We start from the raw sequence: 20391 nt of genomic DNA on the forward strand, positions 1-20391 counted from the left end.
AAGGCAGCTGCCTATCATGTCATGCCCTACCTGCACAGGTGTGCTGGCTACTCAAATGATCCAATTAAGGAGGCCATTTAGTCAGCAGCAGCAGAAGTCCTGTGCCTGGACGCTCCAACAGCGGCCAGACACAAGCAGAAGCAGAAGCAGCAGAAGCAGCAGCAGCACCACCTTTTGTTTTTTGGCTGCAGCAGCAGCAAGGCCCACAGGGCTGGCTAGCTGGCTAGCCAGCAAGCAGGTAGCAATGAAAGTAGGAATCTTTCTTTTTAACCCTGTAAGGGGGTGGTGCACTGTACCCGAAGATACTGCCATATCGGGTCAATGCATAGGGCGACGGAAGCAAGCTTCGAAATCGGCCCCCGTTCTCAAAAATCCATTTAATATATGGTCCCCAGATAGGGGACGTATCAGATATTAAACTGATAAGAACAGATACTACACTTGATCTTAGCCAAAAGGCCGAGAAGCGATAACCGTGAAAGGGGCGGGCCCAACAAGGTGCCCTTCATGGGCACTATCACTGCTTGCTGTCAGGGAGGCTGCCAGACAATTTTCCATGCACACTCTGGGCTGGGGGGCAGTCAACCACCAGTACACACAGCAGAACCTAAACCCATACCATTATTGCTAAGCAGCAAGACAGGGGCCCATTGCACTCCCACGGGGCCTTTTTAAATGCAATCCATAACCCGGATTTGCCAGGAACCCTTCTTACTCCTCCTACTTGCATGTGACACTGGGCTTAGGATCTGCATAGGAAACACACACACAAGCACACACCTACCTTTGTTGCCTGCAGATGCCTCCTTGGCTGTCCCCAAACGGTATCAAACCAACACCCACGGGAAGCTGTAAGCATAGAGGACATGCCTGCACCCCATTGGACTTACCTGTGTGGGTTAAACCCGGGTTATTTGACAACCTATGGCGGTGATGGTTCTGCTCAGGCAGAGCAGTGCTGATGCTCCTCATAAAGCTGTCGCTGCTGTGAAGGTTCTAGGTGACATCACAAATCCCTATGGTTACATACACAACAAAGCTGGGTTGTTGTTGTTTACACTCTGCAAGGCCTGTGGAAGTGAGTGACATCATAGCACTGTAGTTCTGAGGGTTCTAGATGGATGCAACAATCTCCTGTTGCTTCTATGAAGGCCATAATAGACGACATCACCAAACAGCTCCATAGTCACATACACAGCAAAGGAGAGATGTTGTTTACACCTAGTGATGTCAGTGGTATTGAGTGACATCACAGCACAGTGCTAAGGCTCCTGGGCCTGGACACAGCAGCGGCTGCAATATCTCAACGGAGAATACGTTTATATATATGTGTGTGTGTGCGCGTATATATATATATATATATATATATATATATATATATATATATATTTCTCCGCCGAAATCACTTTTAAACCCATTTCCACCTTTTTTTCCCTTCTCTTCCTCTTACTTTTTTTTCACGTTTTTTTACGTTTTTCTCCTTTTCGCCTCTTTTCTGGGCGTATTATTCTTCTTTTTCTTCTTTTTTTTCGTCTAATGCATACCCCATCAGTGCAGCAATGCTTATTCAATACCGCCAGCAGATGGAGACACTGGGGGATAATTTTCTAAGGATTTATACTGATTTTTCCTGTCTGAATTTGTCGCACAGAAAGTTGCAGGCCAAATATGTGTGACATTTCTGCGACTTTAGCTTCTAGAGCATTTTTACAACATTATACATAGGTGCTGAATACATAAAAAGCGACTGTTCAGCGACAGACAAGTCGCATCTGCTGAAAGTAGGCCAGAATGTCAGTCCATGTTGGAGCAGGTTTAGATACAGTCTAAAGTATAGATCTCAAAGTCTGTGCACAGAATTTAGCAAGGGCCTCGCACCTTCTGATGCATCAGGTAGGTGCACAATAGCATAGCCTAACCCTCTGTACTTTGGTCTATATTGATGCGGGACATAGACAGCCAGCTGATGACCAATCCATTAGTGCAATGGATGGCTGGAAGCATTTGTCTTTGCCTTTGCAATACCACAGAAGCAATGCATGGTCAATGTACAGCAATGACACACCTGTGTGAACAGCCAGGAGACCCCCCCCCCCCCCCCCCCATGTTATGTTACATAGTTACATAGTTAGTACGGTCGAAAAAAGACATATGTCCATCAAGTTCAACCAGGGAATTAAGGGGTAGGGGTGTGGCGCGATATTGGGGAAGGGATGAGATTTTATATTTCTTCATAAGCATTAATCTTATTTTGTCAATTAGGAACATTCAGCACCCACCCGCTATCAAGGCAGCTGCCTATCATGTCATGCCCTACCTGCACAGGTGTGCTGGCTACTCAAATGATCCAATTAAGGAGGCCATTTAGTCAGCAGCAGCAGAAGTCCTGTGCCTGGACGCTCCAACAGCGGCCAGACACAAGCAGAAGCAGAAGCAGCAGAAGCAGCAGCAGCACCACCTTTTGTTTTTTGGCTGCAGCAGCAGCAAGGCCCACAGGGCTGGCTAGCTGGCTAGCCAGCAAGCAGGTAGCAATGAAAGTAGGAATCTTTCTTTTTAACCCTGTAAGGGGGTGGTGCACTGTACCCGAAGATACTGCCATATCGGGTCAATGCATAGGGCGACGGAAGCAAGCTTCGAAATCGGCCCCCGTTCTCAAAAATCCATTTAATATATGGTCCCCAGATAGGGGATGTATCAGATATTAAACTGATAAGAACAGATACTACACTTGATCTTAGCCAAAAGGCCGAGAAGCGATAACCGTGAAAGGGGCGGGCCCAACAAGGTGCCCTTCATGGGCACTATCACTGCTTGCTGTCAGGGAGGCTGCCAGACAATTTTCCATGCACACTCTGGGCTGGGGGGCAGTCAACCACCAGTACACACAGCAGAACCTAAACCCATACCATTATTGCTAAGCAGCAAGACAGGGGCCCATTGCACTCCCACGGGGCCTTTTTAAATGCAATCCATAACCCGGATTTGCCAGGAACCCTTCTTACTCCTCCTACTTGCATGTGACACTGGGCTTAGGATCTGCATAGGAAACACACACACAAGCACACACCTACCTTTGTTGCCTGCAGATGCCTCCTTGGCTGTCCCCAAACGGTATCAAACCAACACCCACGGGAAGCTGTAAGCATAGAGGACATGCCTGCACCCCATTGGACTTACATGTGTGGGTTAAACCCGGGTTATTTGACAACCTATGGCGGTGATGGTTCTGCTCAGGCAGAGCAGTGCTGATGCTCCTCATAAAGCTGTCGCTGCTGTGAAGGTTCTAGGTGACATCACAAATCCCTATGGTTACATACACAACAAAGCTGGGTTGTTGTTGTTTACACTCTGCAAGGCCTGTGGAAGTGAGTGACATCATAGCACTGTAGTTCTGAGGGTTCTAGATGGATGCAACAATCTCCTGTTGCTTCTATGAAGGCCATAATAGACGACATCACCAAACAGCTCCATAGTCACATACACAGCAAAGGAGAGATGTTGTTTACACCTAGTGATGTCAGTGGTATTGAGTGACATCACAGCACAGTGCTAAGGCTCCTGGGCCTGGACACAGCAGCGGCTGCAATATCTCAACGGAGAATACGTTTATATATATGTGTGTGTGTGCGCGTATATATATATATATATATATATATATATATATATATATATATTTCTCCGCCGAAATCACTTTTAAACCCATTTCCACCTTTTTTTCCCTTCTCTTCCTCTTACTTTTTTTTCACGTTTTTTTTACGTTTTTCTCCTTTTCGCCTCTTTTCTGGGCGTATTATTCTTCTTTTTCTTCTTTTTTTTCGTCTAATGCATACCCCATCAGTGCAGCAATGCTTATTCAATACCGCCAGCAGATGGAGACACTGGGGGATAATTTTCTAAGGATTTATACTGATTTTTCCTGTCTGAATTTGTCGCACAGAAAGTTGCAGGCCAAATATGTGTGACATTTCTGCGACTTTAGCTTCTAGAGCATTTTTACAACATTATACATAGGTGCTGAATACATAAAAAGCGACTGTTCAGCGACAGACAAGTCGCATCGGCTGAAAGTAGGCCAGAATGTCAGTCCATGTTGGAGCAGGTTTAGATACAGTCTAAAGTATAGATCTCAAAGTCTGTGCACAGAATTTAGCAAGGGCCTCGCACCTTCTGATGCATCAGGTAGGTGCACAATAGCATAGCCTAACCCTCTGTACTTTGGTCTATATTGATGCGGGACATAGACAGCCAGCTGATGACCAATCCATTAGTGCAATGGATGGCTGGAAGCATTTGTCTTTGCCTTTGCAATACCACAGAAGCAATGCATGGTCAATGTACAGCAATGACACACCTGTGTGAACAGCCAGGAGACCCCCCCCCCCCCCATGTTATGTTACATAGTTACATAGTTAGTACGGTCGAAAAAAGACATATGTCCATCAAGTTCAACCAGGGAATTAAGGGGTAGGGGTGTGGCGCGATATTGGGGAAGGGATGAGATTTTATATTTCTTCATAAGCATTAATCTTATTTTGTCAATTAGGAACATTCAGCACCCACCCGCTATCAAGGCAGCTGCCTATCATGTCATGCCCTACCTGCACAGGTGTGCTGGCTACTCAAATGATCCAATTAAGGAGGCCATTTAGTCAGCAGCAGCAGAAGTCCTGTGCCTGGACGCTCCAACAGCGGCCAGACACAAGCAGAAGCAGAAGCAGCAGAAGCAGCAGCAGCACCACCTTTTGTTTTTTGGCTGCAGCAGCAAGGCCCACAGGGCTGGCTAGCTGGCTAGCGAGCAAGCAGGTAGCAATGAAAGTAGGAATCTTTCTTTTTAACCCTGTAAGGGGGTGGTGCACTGTACCCGAAGATACTGCCATATCGGGTCAATGCATAGGGCGACGGAAGCAAGCTTCGAAATCGGCCCCCGTTCTCAAAAATCCATTTAATATATGGTCCCCAGATAGGGGACGTATCAGATATTAAACTGATAAGAACAGATACTACACTTGATCTTAGCCAAAAGGCCGAGAAGCGATAACCGTGAAAGGGGCGGGCCCAACAAGGTGCCCTTCATGGGCACTATCACTGCTTGCTGTCAGGGAGGCTGCCAGACAATTTTCCATGCACACTCTGGGCTGGGGGGCAGTCAACCACCAGTACACACAGCAGAACCTAAACCCATACCATTATTGCTAAGCAGCAAGACAGGGGCCCATTGCACTCCCACGGGGCCTTTTTAAATGCAATCCATAACCCGGATTTGCCAGGAACCCTTCTTACTCCTCCTACTTGCATGTGACACTGGGCTTAGGATCTGCATAGGAAACACACACACAAGCACACACCTACCTTTGTTGCCTGCAGATGCCTCCTTGGCTGTCCCCAAACGGTATCAAACCAACACCCACGGGAAGCTGTAAGCATAGAGGACATGCCTGCACCCCATTGGACTTACCTGTGTGGGTTAAACCCGGGTTATTTGACAACCTATGGCGGTGATGGTTCTGCTCAGGCAGAGCAGTGCTGATGCTCCTCATAAAGCTGTCGCTGCTGTGAAGGTTCTAGGTGACATCACAAATCCCTATGGTTACATACACAACAAAGCTGGGTTGTTGTTGTTTACACTCTGCAAGGCCTGTGGAAGTGAGTGACATCATAGCACTGTAGTTCTGAGGGTTCTAGATGGATGCAACAATCTCCTGTTGCTTCTATGAAGGCCATAATAGACGACATCACCAAACAGCTCCATAGTCACATACACAGCAAAGGAGAGATGTTGTTTACACCTAGTGATGTCAGTGGTATTGAGTGACATCACAGCACAGTGCTAAGGCTCCTGGGCCTGGACACAGCAGCGGCTGCAATATCTCAACGGGGAATACGTTTATATATATGTGTGTGTGTGCGCGTATATATATATATATATATATATATTTCTCCGCCGAAATCACTTTTAAACCCATTTCCACCTTTTTTTCCCTTCTCTTCCTCTTACTTTTTTTTCACGTTTTTTTACGTTTTTCTCCTTTTCGCCTCTTTTCTGGGCGTATTATTCTTCTTTTTCTTCTTTTTTTTCGTCTAGTGCATACCTCATCAGTGCAGCAATGCTTATTCAATACCGCCAGCAGATGGAGACACTGGGGGATAATTTTCTAAGGATTTATACTGATTTTTCCTGTCTGAATTTGTCGCACAGAAAGTTGCAGGCCAAATATGTGTGACATTTCTGCGACTTTAGCTTCTAGAGCATTTTTACAACATTATACATAGGTGCTGAATACATAAAAAGCGACTGTTCAGCGACAGACAAGTCGCATCGGCTGAAAGTAGGCCAGAATGTCAGTCCATGTTGGAGCAGGTTTAGATACAGTCTAAAGTATAGATCTCAAAGTCTGTGCACAGAATTTAGCAAGGGCCTCGCACCTTCTGATGCATCAGGTAGGTGCACAATAGCATAGCCTAACCCTCTGTACTTTGGTCTATATTGATGCGGGACATAGACAGCCAGCTGATGACCAATCCATTAGTGCAATGGATGGCTGGAAGCATTTGTCTTTGCCTTTGCAATACCACAGAAGCAATGCATGGTCAATGTACAGCAATGACACACCTGTGTGAACAGCCAGGAGACCCCCCCCCCCCCCCATGTTATGTTACATAGTTACATAGTTAGTACGGTCGAAAAAAGACATATGTCCATCAAGTTCAACCAGGGAATTAAGGGGTAGGGGTGTGGCGCGATATTGGGGAAGGGATGAGATTTTATATTTCTTCATAAGCATTAATCTTATTTTGTCAATTAGGAACATTCAGCACCCACCCGCTATCAAGGCAGCTGCCTATCATGTCATGCCCTACCTGCACAGGTGTGCTGGCTACTCAAATGATCCAATTAAGGAGGCCATTTAGTCAGCAGCAGCAGAAGTCCTGTGCCTGGACGCTCCAACAGCGGCCAGACACAAGCAGAAGCAGCAGAAGCAGCAGCAGCACCACCTTTTGTTTTTTGGCTGCAGCAGCAGCAAGGCCCACAGGGCTGGCTAGCTGGCTAGCCAGCAAGCAGGTAGCAATGAAAGTAGGAATCTTTCTTTTTAACCCTGTAAGGGGGTGGTGCACTGTACCCGAAGATACTGCCATATCGGGTCAATGCATAGGGCGACGGAAGCAAGCTTCGAAATCGGCCCCCGTTCTCAAAAATCCATTTAATATATGGTCCCCAGATAGGGGACGTATCAGATATTAAACTGATAAGAACAGATACTACACTTGATCTTAGCCAAAAGGCCGAGAAGCGATAACCGTGAAAGGGGCGGGCCCAACAAGGTGCCCTTCATGGGCACTATCACTGCTTGCTGTCAGGGAGGCTGCCAGACAATTTTCCATGCACACTCTGGGCTGGGGGGCAGTCAACCACCAGTACACACAGCAGAACCTAAACCCATACCATTATTGCTAAGCAGCAAGACAGGGGCCCATTGCACTCCCACGGGGCCTTTTTAAATGCAATCCATAACCCGGATTTGCCAGGAACCCTTCTTACTCCTCCTACTTGCATGTGACACTGGGCTTAGGATCTGCATAGGAAACACACACACAAGCACACACCTACCTTTGTTGCCTGCAGATGCCTCCTTGGCTGTCCCCAAACGGTATCAAACCAACACCCACGGGAAGCTGTAAGCATAGAGGACATGCCTGCACCCCATTGGACTTACCTGTGTGGGTTAAACCCGGGTTATTTGACAACCTATGGCGGTGATGGTTCTGCTCAGGCAGAGCAGTGCTGATGCTCCTCATAAAGCTGTCGCTGCTGTGAAGGTTCTAGGTGACATCACAAATCCCTATGGTTACATACACAACAAAGCTGGGTTGTTGTTGTTTACACTCTGCAAGGCCTGTGGAAGTGAGTGACATCATAGCACTGTAGTTCTGAGGGTTCTAGATGGATGCAACAATCTCCTGTTGCTTCTATGAAGGCCATAATAGACGACATCACCAAACAGCTCCATAGTCACATACACAGCAAAGGAGAGATGTTGTTTACACCTAGTGATGTCAGTGGTATTGAGTGACATCACAGCACAGTGCTAAGGCTCCTGGGCCTGGACACAGCAGCGGCTGCAATATCTCAACGGAGAATACGTTTATATATATGTGTGTGTGTGCGCGTATATATATATATATATATATATATATATATATATATATATATATTTCTCCGCCGAAATCACTTTTAAACCCATTTCCACCTTTTTTTCCCTTCTCTTCCTCTTACTTTTTTTTCACGTTTTTTTACGTTTTTCTCCTTTTCGCCTCTTTTCTGGGCGTATTATTCTTCTTTTTCTTCTTTTTTTTCGTCTAATGCATACCCCATCAGTGCAGCAATGCTTATTCAATACCGCCAGCAGATGGAGACACTGGGGGATAATTTTCTAAGGATTTATACTGATTTTTCCTGTCTGAATTTGTCGCACAGAAAGTTGCAGGCCAAATATGTGTGACATTTCTGCGACTTTAGCTTCTAGAGCATTTTTACAACATTATACATAGGTGCTGAATACATAAAAAGCGACTGTTCAGCGACAGACAAGTCGCATCGGCTGAAAGTAGGCCAGAATGTCAGTCCATGTTGGAGCAGGTTTAGATACAGTCTAAAGTATAGATCTCAAAGTCTGTGCACAGAATTTAGCAAGGGCCTCGCACCTTCTGATGCATCAGGTAGGTGCACAATAGCATAGCCTAACCCTCTGTACTTTGGTCTATATTGATGCGGGACATAGACAGCCAGCTGATGACCAATCCATTAGTGCAATGGATGGCTGGAAGCATTTGTCTTTGCCTTTGCAATACCACAGAAGCAATGCATGGTCAATGTACAGCAATGACACACCTGTGTGAACAGCCAGGAGACCCCCCCCCCCCCCATGTTATGTTACATAGTTACATAGTTAGTACGGTCGAAAAAAGACATATGTCCATCAAGTTCAACCAGGGAATTAAGGGGTAGGGGTGTGGCGCGATATTGGGGAAGGGATGAGATTTTATATTTCTTCATAAGCATTAATCTTATTTTGTCAATTAGGAACATTCAGCACCCACCCGCTATCAAGGCAGCTGCCTATCATGTCATGCCCTACCTGCACAGGTGTGCTGGCTACTCAAATGATCCAATTAAGGAGGCCATTTAGTCAGCAGCAGCAGAAGTCCTGTGCCTGGACGCTCCAACAGCGGCCAGACACAAGCAGAAGCAGAAGCAGAAGCAGCAGAAGCAGCAGCAGCACCACCTTTTGTTTTTTGGCTGCAGCAGCAGCAAGGCCCACAGGGCTGGCTAGCTGGCTAGCCAGCAAGCAGGTAGCAATGAAAGTAGGAATCTTTCTTTTTAACCCTGTAAGGGGGTGGTGCACTGTACCCGAAGATACTGCCATATCGGGTCAATGCATAGGGCGACGGAAGCAAGCTTCGAAATCGGCCCCCGTTCTCAAAAATCCATTTAATATATGGTCCCCAGATAGGGGACGTATCAGATATTAAACTGATAAGAACAGATACTACACTTGATCTTAGCCAAAAGGCCGAGAAGCGATAACCGTGAAAGGGGCGGGCCCAACAAGGTGCCCTTCATGGGCACTATCACTGCTTGCTGTCAGGGAGGCTGCCAGACAATTTTCCATGCACACTCTGGGCTGGGGGGCAGTCAACCACCAGTACACACAGCAGAACCTAAACCCATACCATTATTGCTAAGCAGCAAGACAGGGGCCCATTGCACTCCCACGGGGCCTTTTTAAATGCAATCCATAACCCGGATTTGCCAGGAACCCTTCTTACTCCTCCTACTTGCATGTGACACTGGGCTTAGGATCTGCATAGGAAACACACACACAAGCACACACCTACCTTTGTTGCCTGCAGATGCCTCCTTGGCTGTCCCCAAACGGTATCAAACCAACACCCACGGGAAGCTGTAAGCATAGAGGACATGCCTGCACCCCATTGGACTTACCTGTGTGGGTTAAACCCGGGTTATTTGACAACCTATGGCGGTGATGGTTCTGCTCAGGCAGAGCAGTGCTGATGCTCCTCATAAAGCTGTCGCTGCTGTGAAGGTTCTAGGTGACATCACAAATCCCTATGGTTACATACACAACAAAGCTGGGTTGTTGTTGTTTACACTCTGCAAGGCCTGTGGAAGTGAGTGACATCATAGCACTGTAGTTCTGAGGGTTCTAGATGGATGCAACAATCTCCTGTTGCTTCTATGAAGGCCATAATAGACGACATCACCAAACAGCTCCATAGTCACATACACAGCAAAGGAGAGATGTTGTTTACACCTAGTGATGTCAGTGGTATTGAGTGACATCACAGCACAGTGCTAAGGCTCCTGGGCCTGGACACAGCAGCGGCTGCAATATCTCAATGGAGAATACGTTTATATATATGTGTGTGTGTGCGCGTATATATATATATATATATATATATATATATATATATATATATATATATATATATATTTCTCCGCCGAAGTCACTTTTAAACCCATTTCCACCTTTTTTCCCTTCTCTTCCTCTTACTTTTTTTTCACGTTTTTTTACGTTTTTCTCCTTTTCGCCTCTTTTCTGGGCGTATTATTCTTCTTTTTCTTCTTTTTTTTCGTCTAATGCATACCCCATAAGTGCAGCAATGCTTATTCAATACCGCCAGCAGATGGAGACACTGGGGGATAATTTTCTAAGGATTTATACTGATTTTTCCTGTCTGAATTTGTCGCACAGAAAGTTGCAGGCCAAATATGTGTGACATTTCTGCGACTTTAGCTTCTAGAGCATTTTTACAACATTATACATAGGTGCTGAATACATAAAAAGCGACTGTTCAGCGACAGACAAGTCGCATCGGCTGAAAGTAGGCCAGAATGTCAGTCCATGTTGGAGCAGGTTTAGATACAGTCTAAAGTATAGATCTCAAAGTCTGTGCACAGAATTTAGCAAGGGCCTCGCACCTTCTGATGCATCAGGTAGGTGCACAATAGCATAGCCTAACCCTCTGTACTTTGGTCTATATTGATGCGGGACATAGACAGCCAGCTGATGACCAATCCATTAGTGCAATGGATGGCTGGAAGCATTTGTCTTTGCCTTTGCAATACCACAGAAGCAATGCATGGTCAATGTACAGCAATGACACACCTGTGTGAACAGCCAGGAGACCCCCCCCCCCCCATGTTATGTTACATAGTTACATAGTTAGTACGGTCGAAAAAAGACATATGTCCATCAAGTTCAACCAGGGAATTAAGGGGTAGGGGTGTGGCGCGATATTGGGGAAGGGATGAGATTTTATATTTCTTCATAAGCATTAATCTTATTTTGTCAATTAGGAACATTCAGCACCCACCCGCTATCAAGGCAGCTGCCTATCATGTCATGCCCTACCTGCACAGGTGTGCTGGCTACTCAAATGATCCAATTAAGGAGGCCATTTAGTCAGCAGCAGCAGAAGTCCTGTGCCTGGACGCTCCAACAGCGGCCAGACACAAGCAGAAGCAGAAGCAGCAGCAGCAGCACCACCTTTTGTTTTTTGGCTGCAGCAGCAGCAAGGCCCACAGGGCTGGCTAGCTGGCTAGCCAGCAAGCAGGTAGCAATGAAAGTAGGAATCTTTCTTTTTAACCCTGTAAGGGGGTGGTGCACTGTACCCGAAGATACTGCCATATCGGGTCAATGCATAGGGCGACGGAAGCAAGCTTCGAAATCGGCCCCCGTTCTCAAAAATCCATTTAATATATGGTCCCCAGATAGGGGACGTATCAGATATTAAACTGATAAGAACAGATACTACACTTGATCTTAGCCAAAAGGCCGAGAAGCGATAACCGTGAAAGGGGCGGGCCCAACAAGGTGCCCTTCATGGGCACTATCACTGCTTGCTGTCAGGGAGGCTGCCAGACAATTTTCCATGCACACTCTGGGCTGGGGGGCAGTCAACCACCAGTACACACAGCAGAACCTAAACCCATACCATTATTGCTAAGCAGCAAGACAGGGGCCCATTGCACTCCCACGGGGCCTTTTTAAATGCAATCCATAACCCGGATTTGCCAGGAACCCTTCTTACTCCTCCTACTTGCATGTGACACTGGGCTTAGGATCTGCATAGGAAACACACACACAAGCACACACCTACCTTTGTTGCCTGCAGATGCCTCCTTGGCTGTCCCCAAACGGTATCAAACCAACACCCACGGGAAGCTGTAAGCATAGAGGACATGCCTGCACCCCATTGGACTTACCTGTGTGGGTTAAACCCGGGTTATTTGACAACCTATGGCAGTGATGGTTCTGCTCAGGCAGAGCAGTGCTGATGCTCCTCATAAAGCTGTCGCTGCTGTGAAGGTTCTAGGTGACATCACAAATCCCTATGGTTACATACACAACAAAGCTGGGTTGTTGTTGTTTACACTCTGCAAGGCCTGTGGAAGTGAGTGACATCATAGCACTGTAGTTCTGAGGGTTCTAGATGGATGCAACAATCTCCTGTTGCTTCTATGAAGGCCATAATAGACGACATCACCAAACAGCTCCATAGTCACATACACAGCAAAGGAGAGATGTTGTTTACACCTAGTGATGTCAGTGGTATTGAGTGACATCACAGCACAGTGCTAAGGCTCCTGGGCCTGGACACAGCAGCGGCTGCAATATCTCAACGGAGAATACGTTTATATATATGTGTGTGTGTGCGCGTATATATATATATATATATATATATATATATATATATATATATATATTTCTCCGCCGAAATCACTTTTAAACCCATTTCCACCTTTTTTTCCCTTCTCTTCCTCTTACTTTTTTTTCACGTTTTTTTACGTTTTTCTCCTTTTCGCCTCTTTTCTGGGCGTATTATTCTTCTTTTTCTTCTTTTTTTTCGTCTAATGCATACCCCATCAGTGCAGCAATGCTTATTCAATACCGCCAGCAGATGGAGACACTGGGGGATAATTTTCTAAGGATTTATACTGATTTTTCCTGTCTGAATTTGTCGCACAGAAAGTTGCAGGCCAAATATGTGTGACATTTCTGCGACTTTAGCTTCTAGAGCATTTTTACAACATTATACATAGGTGCTGAATACATAAAAAGCGGCTGTTCAGCGACAGACAAGTCGCATCGGCTGAAAGTAGGCCAGAATGTCAGTCCATGTTGGAGCAGGTTTAGATACAGTCTAAAGTATAGATCTCAAAGTCTGTGCACAGAATTTAGCAAGGGCCTCGCACCTTCTGATGCATCAGGTAGGTGCACAATAGCATAGCCTAACCCTCTGTACTTTGGTCTATATTGATGCGGGACATAGACAGCCAGCTGATGACCAATCCATTAGTGCAATGGATGGCTGGAAGCATTTGTCTTTGCCTTTGCAATACCACAGAAGCAATGCATGGTCAATGTACAGCAATGACACACCTGTGTGAACAGCCAGGAGACCCCCCCCCATGTTATGTTACATAGTTACATAGTTAGTACGGTCGAAAAAAGACAAATGTCCATCAAGTTCAACCAGGGAATTAAGGGGTAGGGGTGTGGCGCGATATTGGGGAAGGGATGAGATTTTATATTTCTTCATAAGCATTAATCTTATTTTGTCAATTAGGAACATTCAGCACCCACCCGCTATCAAGGCAGCTGCCTATCATGTCATGCCCTACCTGCACAGGTATGCTGGCTACTCAAATGATCCAATTAAGGAGGCCATTTAGTCAGCAGCAGCAGAAGTCCTGTGCCTGGACGCTCCAACAGCGGCCAGACACAAGCAGAAGCAGAAGCAGCAGAAGCAGCAGCAGCACCACCTTTTGTTTTTTGGCTGCAGCAGCAGCAAGGCCCACAGGGCTGGCTAGCTGGCTAGCCAGCAAGCAGGTAGCAATGAAAGTAGGAATCTTTCTTTTTAACCCTGTAAGGGGGTGGTGCACTGTACCCGAAGATACTGCCATATCGGGTCAATGCATAGGGCGACGGAAGCAAGCTTCGAAATCGGCCCCCGTTCTCAAAAATCCATTTAATATATGGTCCCCAGATAGGGGACGTATCAGATATTAAACTGATAAGAACAGATACTACACTTGATCTTAGCCAAAAGGCCGAGAAGCGATAACCGTGAAAGGGGCGGGCCCAACAAGGTGCCCTTCATGGGCACTATCACTGCTTGCTGTCAGGGAGGCTGCCAGACAATTTTCCATGCACACTCTGGGCTGGGGGGCAGTCAACCACCAGTACACACAGCAGAACCTAAACCCATACCATTATTGCTAAGCAGCAAGACAGGGGCCCATTGCACTCCCACGGGGCCTTTTTAAATGCAATCCATAACCCGGATTTGCCAGGAACCCTTCTTACTCCTCCTACTTGCATGTGACACTGGGCTTAGGATCTGCATAGGAAACACACACACAAGCACACACCTACCTTTGTTGCCTGCAGATGCCTCCTTGGCTGTCCCCAAACGGTATCAAACCAACACCCACGGGAAGCTGTAAGCATAGAGGACATGCCTGCACCCCATTGGACTTACCTGTGTGGGTTAAACCCGGGTTATTTGACAACCTATGGCGGTGATGGTTCTGCTCAGGCAGAGCAGTGCTGATGCTCCTCATAAAGCTGTCGCTGCTGTGAAGGTTCTAGGTGACATCACAAATCCCTATGGTTACATACACAACAAAGCTGGGTTGTTGTTGTTTACACTCTGCAAGGCCTGTGGAAGTGAGTGACATCATAGCACTGTAGTTCTGAGGGTTCTAGATGGATGCAACAATCTCCTGTTGCTTCTATGAAGGCCATAATAGACGACATCACCAAACAGCTCCATAGTCACATACACAGCAAAGGAGAGATGTTGTTTACACCTAGTGATGTCAGTGGTATTGAGTGACATCACAGCACAGTGCTAAGGCTCCTGGGCCTGGACACAGCAGCGGCTGCAATATCTCAACGGAGAATACGTTTATATATATGTGTGTGTGTGCGCGTATATATATATATATATTTCTCCGCCGAAATCACTTTTAAACCCATTTCCACCTTTTTTTCCCTTCTCTTCCTCTTACTTTTTTTTCACGTTTTTTTACGTTTTTCTCCTTTTCGCCTCTTTTCTGGGCGTATTATTCTTCTTTTTCTTCTTTTTTTTCGTCTAATGCATACCCCATCAGTGCAGCAATGCTTATTCAATACCGCCAGCAGATGGAGACACTGGGGGATAATTTTCTAAGGATTTATACTGATTTTTCCTGTCTGAATTTGTCGCACAGAAACTTGCAGGCCAAATATGTGTGACATTTCTGCGACTTTAGCTTCTAGAGCATTTTTACAACATTATACATAGGTGCTGAATACATAAAAAGCGACTGTTCAGCGACAGACAAGTCGCATCGGCTGAAAGTAGGCCAGAATGTCAGTCCATGTTGGAGCAGGTTTAGATACAGTCTAAAGTATAGATCTCAAAGTCTGTGCACAGAATTTAGCAAGGGCCTCGCACCTTCTGATGCATCAGGTAGGTGCACAATAGCATAGCCTAACCCTCTGTACTTTGGTCTATATTGATGCGGGACATAGACAGCCAGCTGATGACCAATCCATTAGTGCAATGGATGGCTGGAAGCATTTGTCTTTGCCTTTGCAATACCACAGAAGCAATGCATGGTCAATGTACAGCAATGACACACCTGTGTGAACAGCCAGGAGACCCCCCCCCCCCCCATGTTATGTTACATAGTTACATAGTTAGTACGGTCGAAAAAAGACATATGTCCATCAAGTTCAACCAGGGAATTAAGGGGTAGGGGTGTGGCGCGATATTGGGGAAGGGATGAGATTTTATATTTCTTCATAAGCATTAATCTTATTTTGTCAATTAGGAACATTCAGCACCCACCCGCTATCAAGGCAGCTGCCTATCATGTCATGCCCTACCTGCACAGGTATGCTGGCTACTCAAATGATCCAATTAAGGAGGCCATTTAGTCAGCAGCAGCAGAAGTCCTGTGCCTGGACGCTCCAACAGCGGCCAGACACAAGCAGAAGCAGAAGCAGCAGAAGCAGCAGCAGCACCACCTTTTGTTTTTTGGCTGCAGCAGCAGCAAGGCCCACAGGGCTGGCTAGCTGGCTAGCCAGCAAGCAGGTAGCAATGAAAGTAGGAATCTTTCTTTTTAACCCTGTAAGGGGGTGGTGCACTGTACCCGAAGATACTGCCATATCGGGTCAATGCATAGGGCGACGGAAGCAAGCTTCGAAATCGGCCCCCGTTCTCAAAAATCCATTTAATATATGGTCCCCAGATAGGGGACGTATCAGATATTAAACTGATAAGAACAGATACTACACTTGATCTTAGCCAAAAGGCCGAGAAGCGATAACCGTGAAAGGGGCGGGCCCAACAAGGTGCCCTTCATGGGCACTATCACTGCTTGCTGTCAGGGAGGCTGCCAGACAATTTTCCATGCACACTCTGGGCTGGGGGGCAGTCAACCACCAGTACACACAGCAGAACCTAAACCCATACCATTATTGCTAAGCAGCAAGACAGGGGCCCATTGCACTCCCACGGGGCCTTTTTAAATGCAATCCATAACCCGGATTTGCCAGGAACCCTTCTTACTCCTCCTACTTGCATGTGACACTGGGCTTAGGATCTGCATAGGAAACACACACACAAGCACACACCTACCTTTGTTGCCTGCAGATGCCTCCTTGGCTGTCCCCAAACGGTATCAAACCAACACCCACGGGAAGCTGTAAGCATAGAGGACATGCCTGCACCCCATTGGACTTACCTGTGTGGGTTAAACCCGGGTTATTTGACAACCTATGGCGGTGATGGTTCTGCTCAGGCAGAGCAGTGCTGATGCTCCTCATAAAGCTGTCGCTGCTGTGAAGGTTCTAGGTGACATCACAAATCCCTATGGTTACATACACAACAAAGCTGGGTTGTTGTTGTTTACACTCTGCAAGGCCTGTGGAAGTGAGTGACATCATAGCACTGTAGTTCTGAGGGTTCTAGATGGATGCAACAATCTCCTGTTGCTTCTATGAAGGCCATAATAGACGACATCACCAAACAGCTCCATAGTCACATACACAGCAAAGGAGAGATGTTGTTTACACCTAGTGATGTCAGTGGTATTGAGTGACATCACAGCACAGTGCTAAGGCTCCTGGGCCTGGACACAGCAGCGGCTGCAATATCTCAACGGAGAATACGTTTATATATATGTGTGTGTGTGCGCGTATATATATATATATATATATATATATATATATATATATATATATATATATTTCTCCGCCGAAATCACTTTTAAACCCATTTCCACCTTTTTTTCCCTTCTCTTCCTCTTACTTTTTTTTCACGTTTTTTTACGTTTTTCTCCTTTTCGCCTCATTTCTGGCCGTATTATTCTTCTTTTTCTTCTTTTTTTTCGTCTAATGCATACCCCATCAGTGCAGCAATGCTTATTCAATACCGCCAGCAGATGGAGACACTGGGGGATAATTTTCTAAGGATTTATACTGATTTTTCCTGTCTGAATTTGTCGCACAGAAAGTTGCAGGCCAAATATGTGTGACATTTCTGCGACTTTAGCTTCTAGAGCATTTTTACAACATTATACATAGGTGCTGAATACATAAAAAGCGACTGTTCAGCGACAGACAAGTCGCATCGGCTGAAAGTAGGCCAGAATGTCAGTCCATGTTGGAGCAGGTTTAGATACAGTCTAAAGTATAGATCTCAAAGTCTGTGCACAGAATTTAGCAAGGGCCTCGCACCTTCTGATGCATCAGGTAGGTGCACAATAGCATAGCCTAACCCTCTGTACTTTGGTCTATATTGATGCGGGACATAGACAGCCAGCTGATGACCAATCCATTAGTGCAATGGATGGCTGGAAGCATTTGTCTTTGCCTTTGCAATACCACAGAAGCAATGCATGGTCAATGTACAGCAATGACACACCTGTGTGAACAGCCAGGAGACCCCCCCCCCCCCCCCATGTTATGTTACATAGTTACATAGTTAGTACGGTCGAAAAAAGACATATGTCCATCAAGTTCAACCAGGGAATTAAGGGGTAGGGGTGTGGCGCGATATTGGGGAAGGGATGAGATTTTATATTTCTTCATAAGCATTAATCTTATTTTGTCAATTAGGAACATTCAGCACCCACCCGCTATCAAGGCAGCTGCCTATCATGTCATGCCCTACCTGCACAGGTGTGCTGGCTACTCAAATGATCCAATTAAGGAGGCCATTTAGTCAGCAGCAGCAGAAGTCCTGTGCCTGGACGCTCCAACAGCGGCCAGACACAAGCAGAAGCAGAAGCAGCAGAAGCAGCAGCAGCACCACCTTTTGTTTTTTGGCTGCAGCAGCAGCAAGGCCCACAGGGCTGGCTAGCTGGCTAGCCAGCAAGCAGGTAGCAATGAAAGTAGGAATCTTTCTTTTTAACCCTGTAAGGGGGTGGTGCACTGTACCCGAAGATACTGCCATATCGGGTCAATGCATAGGGCGACGGAAGCAAGCTTCGAAATCGGCCCCCGTTCTCAAAAATCCATTTAATATATGGTCCCCAGATAGGGGACGTATCAGATATTAAACTGATAAGAACAGATACTACACTTGATCTTAGCCAAAAGGCCGAGAAGCGATAACCGTGAAAGGGGCGGGCCCAACAAGGTGCCCTTCATGGGCACTATCACTGCTTGCTGTCAGGGAGGCTGCCAGACAATTTTCCATGCACACTCTGGGCTGGGGGGCAGTCAACCACCAGTACACACAGCAGAACCTAAACCCATACCATTATTGCTAAGCAGCAAGACAGGGGCCCATTGCACTTCCACGGGGCCTTTTTAAATGCAATCCATAACCCGGATTTGCCAGGAACCCTTCTTACTCCTCCTACTTGCATGTGACACTGGGCTTAGGATCTGCATAGGAAACACACACACAAGCACACACCTACCTTTGTTGCCTGCAGATGCCTCCTTGGCTGTCCCCAAACGGTATCAAACCAACACCCACGGGAAGCTGTAAGCATAGAGGACATGCCTGCACCCCATTGGACTTACCTGTGTGGGTTAAACCCGGGTTATTTGACAACCTATGGCGGTGATGGTTCTGCTCAGGCAGAGCAGTGCTGATGCTCCTCATAAAGCTGTCGCTGCTGTGAAGGTTCTAGGTGACATCACAAATCCCTATGGTTACATACACAACAAAGCTGGGTTGTTGTTGTTTACACTCTGCAAGGCCTGTGGAAGTGAGTGACATCATAGCACTGTAGTTCTGAGGGTTCTAGATGGATGCAACAATCTCCTGTTGCTTCTATGAAGGCCATAATAGACGACATCACCAAACAGCTCCATAGTCACATACACAGCAAAGGAGAGATGTTGTTTACACCTAGTGATGTCAGTGGTATTGAGTGACATCACAGCACAGTGCTAAGGCTCCTGGGCCTGGACACAGCAGCGGCTGCAATATCTCAACGGAGAATACGTTTATATATATGTGTGTGTGTGCGCGTATATATATATATATATATATATATATATATATATATATATATATATATTTCTCCGCCGAAATCACTTTTAAACCCATTTCCACCTTTTTTTCCCTTCTCTTCCTCTTACTTTTTTTTCACGTTTTTTTACGTTTTTCTCCTTTTCGCCTCTTTTCTGGGCGTATTATTCTTCTTTTTCTTCTTTTTTTTCGTCTAATGCATACCCCATCAGTGCAGCAATGCTTATTCAATACCGCCAGCAGATGGAGACACTGGGGGATAATTTTCTAAGGATTTATACTGATTTTTCCTGTCTGAATTTGTCGCACAGAAAGTTGCAGGCCAAATATGTGTGACATTTCTGCGACTTTAGCTTCTAGAGCATTTTTACAACATTATACATAGGTGCTGAATACATAAAAAGCGACTGTTCAGCGACAGACAAGTCGCATCGGCTGAAAGTAGGCCAGAATGTCAGTCCATGTTGGAGCAGGTTTAGATACAGTCTAAAGTATAGATCTCAAAGTCTGTGCACAGAATTTAGCAAGGGCCTCGCACCTTCTGATGCATCAGGTAGGTGCACAATAGCATAGCCTAACCCTCTGTACTTTGGTCCATATTGATGCGGGACATAGACAGCCAGCTGATGACCAATCCATTAGTGCAATGGATGGCTGGAAGCATTTGTCTTTGCCTTTGCAATACCACAGAAGCAATGCATGGTCAATGTACAGCAATGACACACCTGTGTGAACAGCCAGGAGACCCCCCCCCCCCCCCCATGTTATGTTACATAGTTACATAGTTAGTACGGTCGAAAAAAGACATATGTCCATCAAGTTCAACCA

General features: G+C 46.1%; 9 non-coding genes across 9 annotated transcripts; all 9 read right to left on the minus strand.

Annotated features, from left to right (window-relative positions):
* Nucleotides 1-280: 280 nt before the first annotated feature.
* LOC130330455 (U2 spliceosomal RNA) lies at nt 281-471 on the minus strand. The gene has a single exon (XR_008873604.1). It is a non-coding gene; the product is annotated as a U2 spliceosomal RNA (small nuclear RNA).
* A 2096-nt stretch (nt 472-2567) lies between these two features.
* On the minus strand, nt 2568-2758 carry LOC130330400 (U2 spliceosomal RNA). The gene has a single exon (XR_008873565.1). It is a non-coding gene; the product is annotated as a U2 spliceosomal RNA (small nuclear RNA).
* Nucleotides 2759-4845: 2087 nt separating this feature from the next.
* Nucleotides 4846-5036, minus strand: LOC130330456 (U2 spliceosomal RNA). The gene has a single exon (XR_008873605.1). It is a non-coding gene; the product is annotated as a U2 spliceosomal RNA (small nuclear RNA).
* A 2066-nt stretch (nt 5037-7102) lies between these two features.
* On the minus strand, nt 7103-7293 carry LOC130330457 (U2 spliceosomal RNA). Its single transcript, XR_008873606.1, has one exon. It is a non-coding gene; the product is annotated as a U2 spliceosomal RNA (small nuclear RNA).
* A 2097-nt stretch (nt 7294-9390) lies between these two features.
* On the minus strand, nt 9391-9581 carry LOC130330459 (U2 spliceosomal RNA). The gene has a single exon (XR_008873608.1). It is a non-coding gene; the product is annotated as a U2 spliceosomal RNA (small nuclear RNA).
* A 2095-nt stretch (nt 9582-11676) lies between these two features.
* LOC130330460 (U2 spliceosomal RNA) lies at nt 11677-11867 on the minus strand. Its single transcript, XR_008873609.1, has one exon. It is a non-coding gene; the product is annotated as a U2 spliceosomal RNA (small nuclear RNA).
* Nucleotides 11868-13955: 2088 nt separating this feature from the next.
* Nucleotides 13956-14146, minus strand: LOC130330462 (U2 spliceosomal RNA). Its single transcript, XR_008873610.1, has one exon. It is a non-coding gene; the product is annotated as a U2 spliceosomal RNA (small nuclear RNA).
* Nucleotides 14147-16209: 2063 nt separating this feature from the next.
* Nucleotides 16210-16400, minus strand: LOC130330463 (U2 spliceosomal RNA). Its single transcript, XR_008873611.1, has one exon. It is a non-coding gene; the product is annotated as a U2 spliceosomal RNA (small nuclear RNA).
* A 2099-nt stretch (nt 16401-18499) lies between these two features.
* On the minus strand, nt 18500-18690 carry LOC130330464 (U2 spliceosomal RNA). Its single transcript, XR_008873612.1, has one exon. It is a non-coding gene; the product is annotated as a U2 spliceosomal RNA (small nuclear RNA).
* Between the last annotated feature and the right edge of the window lie 1701 nt (nt 18691-20391).

The sequence above is a fragment of the Hyla sarda genome, unplaced genomic scaffold (genome assembly GCF_029499605.1).
Source record: "Hyla sarda isolate aHylSar1 unplaced genomic scaffold, aHylSar1.hap1 scaffold_335, whole genome shotgun sequence".
NCBI classification, from domain to species: Eukaryota; Metazoa; Chordata; class Amphibia; order Anura; family Hylidae; genus Hyla; species Hyla sarda.